Here is a 9,552-nt window from a genome sequence, read left to right on the forward strand (position 1 = left end):
CAGTTCATGGGAAATAGATGGGGAAACAGTGGAAACAGTGTCAGACTTTATTTTTCTGGGCTCCAAAATCACTGCAGATGGTGACTGCAGCCATGAAATTAAAAGATGCTTACTCCTTGGAAGGAAAGTTATGACCAACCTAGATAGCATATTCAAAAGCAGAGACATTACTTTGTCAACAAAGGTCCATCTAGTCAAGGCTATGGTTTTTCCTGTGGTCATGTATGGATGTGAGAGTTGGACTGTGAAGAAGGCTGAGCGCCGAAGAATTGATGCTTTTGAACTGTGGTGTTGGAGAAGACTCTTGAGAGTCCCTTGGACTGCAAGGAGATCCATCCAGTCCATTCTAAAGATCAGTCCTGGGTGTTCATTGGAAGGACTGATGCTGAAACTCCAATACTTTGACCACTTCATGCAAAGAGTTGACTCATTGGAAAAGACCCTGATGCTGGGAGGGATTAGGGGCAGGAGGAGGAGTGGACGACAGAGGATGCGATGGTTGGATGGCATCACTGACTCGATGGATGTGAGTCTGAGTGAACTCCGGGAGTTGGTGATGGACAGAGAGGCCTGGCATGCTTCGATTCATGGGGTCGCAAAGAGTCGGACACAACTGAGTGACTGATCTGATCTGATCTGACATTCTTTTGATTCATTGTAATAACTAATTAAAAAGTATATAACTCCCTTGCTAACACTAGTGATGGGGTTACTCTCCATCCCCCTTCTGATGTCTGTGTCAGAAGCTTTCTCTATCTCTTTTATACTTTAATAAAACTTTATTACACAAAAGCTCTGAGTGATCAAGTCTCATCTCTGGCCCCAATTGAATTCTCCTCTGGAGGCCAAGAATCCTGGAGTCTTTCGTGGTTCAGCAACAGCCCTTTACTATGAAACATGAATATGACGATGGACATTGCAAGGAGATGCTGATGAAAGGTCAGATACATCATAAGATGAATTTCTCAAGGTCTGCACCACTTTCCTTTTCTTCAGCATTAATGTTTCCTTTCTTACTGTGTTTTCTAGGGTCTTTCTTGGATCTTCTTCCTCTCTTCTTCCCTGGCAATCCCATCTGTCCTCAAGGCTAGTGGCAGTCTCTCCTCTGCTTTCTTCACAATCTGCTTCTGTTTCTTGTCATCTCTATAATTTTCCTTATTCCTAAAGAGAGGTTGCAAGAGAACCATGTCTGTTTCTGGGCTCATCTATGATAGATATGGACATTCTTGGGCTTTTTTAGGACTAGTATGCAGACCCCCATCCACCCTTATACTGGCCAAAGGATTTATCAGAACTACTTGGTGCAACTGTTGTTAAGGTATTTGTAAAATACAAAGACATACAAGTTCTCCTTCACTGCTGCAACCTGTAGTCCTTGCAGTCTCTTGATGTCCAAGGTGGTCTCCTGTTGGCTGTTCCTGAACTCACTGTCAGCCTGGGAAATTATTCTTGTCACTCACCTCTGGAACATGCAGTTCCAAATACAATGCAGATACAAGCCTTACAGGGTAGCTAGAGCTGAAGCCAGTTTTCTGCTTGACCTATTTCAGTCTCACTGTTTCCTCTGTGAAGTCGAGGCATATTTCTTGAGCTTTCTTTTTAAAATTAAAATATGTAGTTTGAGTAAAATGAGGGACAAACACTGAAATCCATGGTGAATGTGTCAGCCTATTGTAATATTCTATCATTTTCTGTCCTGGATAAATGTGCCATCACAATCAGCTACAGGGTTTCTAAAACTCAGATTTCTGGACTTCAACCCACATAGGTCTTAGGTGGGAGTGGAGAATTTTCATTTCTAAGAGGTTCCTAGTTGATGTTGATAATGCTGGTACAGGTATTATACATTGAGAAAAGGGTTTAGGGACATTACAAAGCTGGTGTGAGACAAGGAGACAAATCTGAAGATTATTATCTAAACCCAGGCCATTTTTCAAATTGGTAAATTTTTAAATCTTTACTTCTTGGTATTTTGAAAATCCATCCACTAACCATACTTAAGCAAGATGTCATCTTTTGAATAACCTCCTCTAATAGATTAGCAATGATGGTTTAAGATTCCTAATCCTTTCTCCATTAATTCAGGTATGAGATTCTAGTCACAATGATCCATTTAAAGCATAAATCTGGTCAGCTCACCAGAACTATTCATATATATATATATATATATATATATATATATATATAAATCTATTGTAAGAATTGACTCAGTGTCTTGATAGATGGGAAAGTCCCAGAAACTACCATCTCCGAACTGGAAAGCCATAAAAGTCAGCAGTATACTTGATTCCAATTCCAAATGCTTGAGAACCAGGAGTTCTGAAGTCCAGAGGCAGGAAAATATGGATGTACCAGCGAGGGAGAATGGATTAATCCTTCCTTCACTTTTTCCCAGTTGGGCCCTGACCAAATAGCAAAACACCCACTCACATTCATGAAAGTGGATTTATTTACTTAGTCTATAGAATCAAGTGCTAGTCTTTTCCAGAAACACCCTCAAGAACACACCTGAAACTGTATACCTCTATTGGAACTCGAACCCATGGTCTTTTAATTAGAATCACTCACCCGGGGTCTGTACTTACTGAGGCTCAGATTCTTCATGTCTTAGTGTAGAAGGAACTCAGGAAGAGGAACTCAGCAAGAGGCAAAGTGATAGGCAATAAATAGATTTATTAATATAGGATGCTTATAAGCAATGCAAGGAAGCAGGCAAGGGAGTTCTGCCCCAAGGATTAAGTGGGCCACAATTTTATAATCAAAGGAAAGTGGGGAAGGAGGAAAAAACCCTTTTCTCTGAGTAGACCTCAGACTTACATTACTAGCTCCTCCTCATGTAGGGCAGGAGCGTGTCAGACCCTATGAGGTCAAACTAGGATTATCATAGAGCTTATTCAAATCAGTAGAGAAGTGGTGAAATTTTTCTTTCACCATATGGCCTTATTGTAAAACTGTTCCTTTTTAAAAATCAAAGATTTTTATTCTGTCTGTCTTGGAAATGAAACTAAAAATTTTGGTAATTAAGAAAATATTGATTCTACAGTTTTTACCTGGATTACTAAAGAGTAAGGCAGAACAAAATATTTCAACAAAAACTGAGAGTGAAAAATAATAAACAACCCAGACTTAAAATGGAAGAGAGATATGATTAAAAGGGGAGCAGAGAGAAGGTATGGAGGAATTGATATTGAAACAGAGCAAGACTTTACGGTCTTTCACCATCTCTCCTCCCCTCCCCGCTCATGTCCTCAGCTTGCCTTTTGCCTGTGGAAAAATTTTAGTCAAAAATAAGTTTACACAGAGAAAAACGAGAAAATGCAGGAATAAAGGAAAAGAGTCCAACAAGAATAAGTAATTTAGTTTAGTCATTAAGCAAAGTTAAAGTCTTTTAATTCCTCCTCAAGAGCTATAAATAAATTCTGAACACACCCTCTGAGCTAGATACTGAAACTTTCAACATGTGAAAGAAGTTAACTACTTGATGGCCAGACTATAGCCAAGACATAATCTGACATAATTCTGGGAATTTGCCTCAAGGAAATGGGAACAAACCAACCCTGAAGATTAAGACTAACTCTACTTAAAACCATCACTTCATGGCAAATAGATGGGGAAACAGTGGAAACAGTGTCAGACTTTATTTTTCTGGGCTCCAAAATCACTGCAGATGGTGACTGCAGCCATGAAATTAAAAGACGCTTACTCCTTGGAAGGAAAGTTATGACCAACCTAGATAGCATGTTCAAAAGCAGAGACATTACTTTGTCAACAAAGGTCCACCTAGTCAAGGTTATGGTTTTTCCTGTGGTCATGTATGGATGTGAGAGTTGGACTGTGAAGAAAGCTGAGCACCGAAGAATTGATGCTTTTGAACTGTGGTGTTGGAGAAGACTCTTGAGAGTCCCTTGGACTGCAAGGAGATCCATCCAGTCCATTCTAAAGATCAGTCCTGGGTGTTCATTGGAAGGACTGATGCTAAAGCTGAAACTCCAATACTTTGGCCACCTGATGCAAAGAGCTGACTCATTGGAAAAGACCCTGATGCTGGGAAAGATTAAGGGTAGGAGGAGAAGGGGACGACGGAGGATGAGATGGTTGGATGGCATCACCGACACAATGGACATGGGTTTGGGTGGACTCTGGGAGTTGGTGATGGACAGGGAGGCCTAGCATGCTGCGGTTCGTGGGGCTGCAAAGAGTCAGACATGACTGAGAGACTGAACTGAACTGAACTACTTAAAACAATCAAGATGAGACTGGTAACACTACTGCATGACCAATTTCAAGATGACTGTCAGAGCTGACTGTGCTGTTTCTGCACGTAGCCCCCTCCCTCTGTCAATAAAAACTAGTAGTCCCTGGTTGTGAGGGTGGAAGTTGACCTTTGGATAGGAGTCCTCCCTCCCCTACCCCCATTTCTGGCATCCAAAATGAAGCAAATTTTCCTTTCTACCAACCTTGCCTCTTTAGTGGATTTTGAGTGGTAAATAGCTGGACCCCACTTTCAGTCACAATATTACAAGTGAAAATACACAAGCACACTTCATATTAGTGAAAGGCATCCACCTACATTTGCAGTAACTCAACATTAGCTAACACAAGTATATGCAGAAGAAACAATGAAAAGCTATCCTATGGTCTAAAAGCTAAAGTTAACCTAATGAATCTGTAGAGAATACAGAAGCCAAACATGCAAGAAAAAGCTTAATTTTTGACACTGATATTGAAACAAAATAAGATAAATACTAACAGAACACTATTTTTAAAGAGTGATAATTATCATATCAAACCAGAATTCTGTATCAAGCTTCAATGTTCCCCCAAGTAAAGATGTCTTTAAAAACTTAAAGTGAAATATTTCATTTTTAACAGCTTTGAATTAGACAAAATACTAGAGTGAAATATTAAGCTCCAAGGAAAATAATCCCAGATTGAAAATTAGGAATGCAGAATGGAATGAGGAGGAAAGGAAGCAATGATTAGGAAATATATATAATTTAATTTTGTTTTATAAAGAACTAGTTATATCTCTGGTAAAGAGTCAGACATGACTTATTGACTAAACGGCAGTGACAGATAACATCCCATGGAAATTAAAATATAGACAGAATTAAAATGCAGAAATGATAAAACACTCAGGAAAGTGTAATGGAATTGAAAGTGTTCTAAGGTTTCAGACTTTGGGAAAGGTGGTGAAAGTATTAGACTTTAAGTATATTAGACTATTAAGTGAAAGATTCATAATTCAATCATCAATGTAATTACACCCAGATTTGTATATGATTTGGATTAACAAATTGATTAGGGAATCTTGGAATAATAAAAGTGGAGTAAAAAGAGTAAAGAGACTATTTATGTCAAAGGGTAAGGAAAAAGCAATACAGTTGTTGTCATTTCAAATATGAGTAATTAGGTGAAATGTAAATGCACAAAACACTAATTTTGTTGTAGTGGCTGTTTGATATAGATATTATAGTCTTGTCAATAAGTTTTTTTATATTTTTTATTGAAAAACTTTAAACAGTGTCTATTTTTTCCTATGAAAGCATAACTTATCTGAAGTTTTATATCAGGAAACCTCCATTCTTATTTTTGCAGAATGTATTCCATAGTGGGAGAAAAAGGAAACATAAAATATTGACTAAAATGTTGGCATAAACTCTAAGTAACACTCCCCACGTACAAACATATCACACTTTTTCATCTAGGACATTATGCAAATATAAGTAGCCCCAGATTTTTTTCTTTTAAAATCTCTTCAATCTCATTAATCTAAAATAGGCTGTGTCTCTGGGTTATCCACCGATTGGATTATCCACTGTTAGTCTATAAAAGGGTAATCAAAGGCAGAAGTCACTACTATCTGCAGCAAGGTACTGGTTGCCTTCATCTCAGGTGTGGGTCACAGGACAGCTCTTGGAACTGGGAGAACCAGCATTCGTAAGTCAGACTGTTCTGGTAAGTGTGGCACTTTTATTGATGGCAAGAATGTCCTTTTGTATCCTTTTTTCTTTGGTAAAATCTCTTCTTAAGTTAGCAGATTTTACTCTTAAAACAAGAAGTTACCTAAGTTATTTCCTTGGTGTTAGTATTAAGAAGGTGGAGAAAACAATGACACCCCACTCCAGTACGCTTGCCTGGAAAATCCCATGGATGGAGGAGCCTGGTAGGCTGCAGTCCATGGGGTCGCTAAGAGTCGGACACGACTGAGCGACTTCACTTTCACTTTTCACTTTCATGCATTGGAGGAGGAAATGGCAACCCACTCCAGTGTTCTTACCTAGAGAATCCCAGGGACGGTGGGGCCTGGTGGGCTGCCGTCTATGGGGTCGCACAGAGTCCGACAGGACTGAAGCGACTTAGCAGTAGCAGCAGCAGTATTAAGAAGGTGGAGAAAACAATGGCAACCCACTCCAGTATTCTTGCCTGGAAAATCCCATGGACGGAGGAGCCTGGTGGGCTGCAGTCCATGGGGTCGCTAAGAGTCGGACACGACTGAGCAACTTCACTTTCATGCATTGGAGAAGGAAATGGCAACCCACTCCAGTATTCTTGCCTGGAGAATACCAGGGATGGGGGAGCCTGGTGGGCTGCTGTCTATGGGATCGCACAGAATCAGACACGATTGAAGCGACTTAGCAGGAGCAGCAGTATTAAGAAATAGTTTTATATACCTTTGTATATGAAACTTTCTTAGGATAATAGTCCAGATTTTAGTTATTTTAATTTTTATTTATTTATGATTCATGGTTTTACATACCTTTGTGTATGAAACTTTCTTGGGAATAACAGTCCAGATTTTCTAGAGTGTGGGCTCAGTTGCTCCATGGCATGAGCAATCTTCCCAGGCTATGGATTGAACCTGTGTCGCCTGCATTGGCAGGAGTATTCATAACCCCTGGACCACCAGGCAAGCCCCAACATTTTAGTTTTTAAAATCAATGTCCCTGGAAAGCAAAGTAGTGTTTATCCCTGTGTTGCAGAAATTGTTCTATCTTAAAATTCCTTAGTTACTATGTGTGGTTTTTTTTTCCCCCATTTTTCCTGTCTTCCCTTTATTTTTTGGTATCTTAGTTCCCCAACCAGGGATTGAATCCAGGCCACAGCAGTAAAAGTGATGAGTCCTAAACACTGGGCCCCCAGGGAACTCTACCCCCATCCTTTTCTTTCTTTGCTCAGCTCTCAGGAGTCAGACTTCCCATAATCTCATCATCTGAAATTGTAGTTAATTCTCCTTCCCTTTTGCCTTTCTTACTGCTCTTGCTCTTTCTCCTATCTCTGCATTGGCCTTACTGTTTGTCAGAATCCTTATTCATACCTAACACTAGAGTAGGCATTCTTAAGTCTATTAACAGTTTTATCTCATCAGGATTAAGATAAATTAGGGCAGTAACTTTGTTAAGTAGAATTATGAATCCTGGGTTTTAGTCCACACCTTGGCATATATTAGGCGCTCTGTAAATGAGAGGGTCAAGTAACTTTCCCTCCAGACTCAAACATCTTTAAGAAGTACTGTTAATAATTATGGCAGAACAGCAGGAATGGAATTTGATTTTTTTCTCCCCTTAAAAATACCAATGTGGACAGAAATTTAAAAGAAAGGGTGCACTGATTAACTTTACATCTTAAATGGGTTATTGTGGCTAGAGTCTTAAAATGGATTACACAGAGAAAAATGATTTGAAAAGAAATGATTGCAGTCCACCACAAGAGATTATCAGGGCTTATCTATGGTGATTTTATTTGAAAAATGTAGAAAAAAAATTTCTTTTTTGGTGTGAATAGTTTTCTCTCAAAATTCTGAGCATTTCCTAAGAACTAAACATATTTATGTTGCTATATGTCAGTGTTAAACATTAAAGACTAGATCAATATTGTCTTCATTAGATATCCAATTTAGTGAGAAAAACTATGAAATAAAAGATACTAATATATGTACAATCTAAAATAGGAAAAAATAACAGAAAATGTAATATTAATTTGGATTCCTGAATCAGGAAGAGTCACTCATGTAAATGAGGTTTTGCAGGAAAATTGAAAGGTGCTCAAGAATTTCAAAGGGTGGCACCAGGTCGTTGAGAAGGTGCTCTTAGAGTGTTGTTCCTGGAGCAGTGGATGTTCTCCCCCTCAGATCCGAGGTGAGTTAGGTTCTAGTTTCTTGTTACCTCAGCATTGTGAACAGTCAGGTTGCTGAGCTTTCCCAGAGATCTCCCTCATCTCCCTCATCTCCCTCACCTTCCCTCACCAGGAAAATGGCTGAAGTGATGGAGTCTGAGATTGAGCAAGGTTTCCAAACTGTTAGATCTTGGAGGAAAAAGAAGGAACAAGAACAATTCCGTAAACTCTTTATTGGTGGCCTGAGCTCTGAAACCACAGAAGAAAGTCTGAGGAACTACTACAAGCAGTGGGGAAAGCTTATAAGCTGTGAGATCATAAGGGACCATGCAAGCAAAAGATCAAGAGGGTTTGGTTTTGTCACCTTTTCATCCATGGCTGAAGTGGATGCTGCCATGGCTGCCAGACCTCACTCTATTGATGGGAAAACAATTGCCCCCAAACGTGCTGTCCCAAGAGAGGAATCTGGACAGCGAGGGGTTTTCCTAACTGTGAAGAAGCTGTTTGTTGGTGGAATTGAAGATACCGAGGAACATCATCTTAGAGATTACTTTGAGAAATATGGAAAAATCGATGCCATTGAGATAATTACTGATAGAGAGTCTGGAAGAAAAAGAGGCTTTGGATTCGTGACTTTTGATGACCATGATCCCGTGGATAAGATTGTGTTGCAGAAAAACCATATCATCAATGGCCATCAGGCAGAAGTAAGAAAGGCCTTTTCTCGACCTAAAATGCAACAAGTCCAGCATTCTAGAAGTAGAAGGGGAGACAACGCTGGTTTTGGAGATTCTCCTGGTGATGATGGAAATGTTGGACCAGGGTCAAGACGAGGAAGTAGCTTTGGAGGACGATCTGATGGATTGAGAAGCGGTCAGTGGACTTGGTCATGGTTATAATAGGTGTGGAGAATGACCAGGAAGTGGCAATTTGGGAGTTAGCCCTGGTTATGAAGGAGGAAAAGGAGCTTATGGTGGTGGACAACTTGGATATGGATTGACAAGAGGATCTTTAGCTTCCTGTTTTACATGGACTTGACTGTATAAAGAGAGGATAAGAGCCCAGAGATAACAGGGCAACTTTAGGTTATCCAAATAATTAATGACTTTAAGGAAACTCTCTCAGTCATGCCATGACTGTGGCAGTGATGTAGCAGAAGACACCAGAACAGATGCAGAGTCATTTGTGAATGGATTGGTTTACTATATTATGGAGGAAAGAATGAAAAAAATTGCTTTTGAGACAGTTTCCCAACTTTGTTTCTTTCAAGTAAGAGGACAGAAGCATCCCTTCTTTGATAACATTAGTTTTTTAAGTGTCCAGTGACATGTTAACCTGTTTTCAAGATTTTTCTCACTAAGTTTTGAAAAACTGTTTTCTAGGATCATGGTATAATAAGACATTTAAAAAACTGAAATGTTTGTTGTATTAAGAAGT

At 39.4% G+C, this 9,552-nt stretch overlaps 1 pseudogene; it reads left to right on the forward strand.

Moving 5' to 3' along the window:
* Positions 1-8,252: 8,252 nt before the first annotated feature.
* LOC133252126 (heterogeneous nuclear ribonucleoproteins A2/B1-like) lies at positions 8,253-9,153 on the forward strand (annotated as a pseudogene).
* Positions 9,154-9,552: the final 399 nt, after the last annotated feature.

Source organism: Bos javanicus, chromosome 7, assembly GCF_032452875.1.
Source record: "Bos javanicus breed banteng chromosome 7, ARS-OSU_banteng_1.0, whole genome shotgun sequence".
In the NCBI taxonomy this organism is placed as follows: Eukaryota; Metazoa; Chordata; class Mammalia; order Artiodactyla; family Bovidae; genus Bos; species Bos javanicus.